The 2,406-nt window shown below is 24.8% G+C and overlaps 1 long non-coding RNA gene across 1 annotated transcript; it reads right to left on the reverse strand.

The window, feature by feature from the left end:
* Positions 1-268: 268 nt before the first annotated feature.
* LOC120086689 lies at positions 269-2,190 on the reverse strand. The gene is made up of 2 exons (XR_005484288.1): positions 1,888-2,190; positions 269-648 (listed from the first exon to the last, which is right to left on the reverse strand). It is a non-coding gene; the product is annotated as an uncharacterized LOC120086689 (long non-coding RNA).
* Between the last annotated feature and the right edge of the window lie 216 nt (positions 2,191-2,406).

Below are 2,406 nucleotides of genomic sequence, written 5' to 3' on the forward strand. Positions count from 1 at the left end.
TTGATCCCTAAACTTACATAAAAGTAGCAATAGTTTTTTAACTTTAATTTGTAACGATTTAGTTCATGTATTTTTAATTTTGTAACAATTTAGTCTCTAAACTTTAATATGTAACAATTTAATCACTATATTTTTAAATTCATAGTCTCTACCATAAACAAATTTATTAAAATTAGATGTCCAAACTTGACTATTTTATTATGTAGACTTTGTATTTTATAAAAATATTGAATCTCTAATTAGTTTATCGATTTATTTAGGCAAGAACTCATTAAATATTAACACTAATTTCTATAATAAGGATTAAATTGTCACAAATTTTAAAGTATAAAACTAAATTATTACATAGTAAAGTTCATAGACTAAATTGTTACAAAATTGAACGTTCAGGGACTAAATTATTACAAACTAAAGTTTAGAGACTAAATTGTTATTTTTATACAAATTTAGAAATTAGAAGTAATTTTTAATCAATAATTAATCTAATCTAAACATAGTTGAATAGATAATATAGTACTTCAAAATAAATCGAATGTTGGATCCTTCTCCCGACATATTCAAAATTTGTGTCATTGAAACCCTAATATGATCATATCTTCTCTCCAATCTTTGTGCAGAGATAATATTTGAGTTTCCCAAGTAAAATGCCTTAATCGCCACAAAAAGAGGAAACACATGGGGAAAAAAAAGAAAAAAAAAAACAGAAAAAGAGATTCGAATATTCTAAATCTCATTAATCATATTAATAAATAGATTTTTTGTACTAATTTATTTATTATTTTTTTTGTCCTTTAACATGTATATATATATATATATATTTCAGCTTACAGATAGTAGCCATTGCTAAGTCCCAAAAGAACACAAAAACAGGTGGAGAAGAAGAAAAATTATAATATTTATCAAACTGATCCATGAGATAAAATAACGAATACAATTTATTTATTTATGGGCTCCATTTGATAATGACTTTTTCTTTTTTAAAAATGTTTAAAGAAAATTTGTTTATGAAAGTTTTTTCAAATTTCAAAAACAAAAATTTATATTTCAAAAATACTTTTTTAAAAAATATTAGTTAAGTTATAAGTTTAATCCTTATTAGAGAAAGTTCGGATTAGTTTCTCCAAATTTAATCTAACCATGTATGGACTAAATTATATAACCAAATTTATACTTGAACAACAATTCTTTTTTAACAATTTTGTTAAGAGTTTTTCATTAAAGATAATTATTTTAAATGAAAAAATAACTTAAAAATATCTTTAAATATAGCAAAATGTCACTGTCTATTACAGATAGATTGCAATGATAGATATCTATGGTGGTCTATCACTAATAACAAAGAAATTTTATTATATTTTTAAATAATTTTGTTCATTTTCTTTATTTCAAAATGATGTAGGGACCAAATTCTGAAAAGAAAAAAAAAATTCCTCTTAAGTTTTCTAAATTTGGGTAAGCATTTCAGCAACTTTTTTTAGGGTAAATTACAAATCAAAGAAAGATAGGACTTCCCAAAACAGGTATTTTAAAATAATAATAATAATAATAATTTGAATTTCAAAAAACGTTTTATAAGATTACGAAACAAAGAGAAAAAATACCGATTATGAAAGAAAATTGAAAAAGAAGAATACAAACTCAATTCCAAAACCAACTTTTTTAAAAATATATATTTTTTATAATCAAATGACATTTTAAACATTTCATAGAAGATAAACACTTAATTAATTTCAACATCTCATAAAACAGAAATTAAAATCCCAATTTCCACAAACAAAAATTAAAAATTAAAATAATAAATAATTTTTTTAAATTTCATTCCAATATTTCATTGAGGGTTAAAAATGAAAAATTAGGGTTTAGAATAAAAAGAGAGAATCGTGATACCATGAGCAGGTGAAGCTACCAATATGATCCGATTCCGATGGACCGATGTCGGAGCCAGGGCCGGGTGGCGGAGGGTTCAGATTCAGATCATGCTGGCAGCTTCAACAGCTAGTGGCGCACGGCGGAGCACACGGTGGAGAGAGAGAGAGAGAGAAGGGCATATATTAAAAGAGAAAGGGCATAAGGGAAAGGGGTATAAATAGAAAGGGCATGGAGAGGAATTTTGGGTGTTAAGTAATTTGGTCATTTTGTTATTATTATATTATGGCAGAGAGGGTACCAAAAGCTGATGAGTTGTTACTTGTTATGTTATGTAATGTTATGACCCAAAAAGCAAAATAATAATAAAATATGTATATATATGTATATATAAAATAATAATAATAATAATAAAAAAATTAATTAATTAAAGTGGTCCAAAGGGTAAGACAAATAATGAATATTATTTCATCCCACGCGAAACCATGTAATTTTATAACTTTTTTATAACACACAACAAAAAAAAAAACCCTACTATTC

This window comes from Benincasa hispida, chromosome 9 (genome assembly GCF_009727055.1).
Source record: "Benincasa hispida cultivar B227 chromosome 9, ASM972705v1, whole genome shotgun sequence".
Classification (NCBI taxonomy): Eukaryota; Viridiplantae; Streptophyta; class Magnoliopsida; order Cucurbitales; family Cucurbitaceae; genus Benincasa; species Benincasa hispida.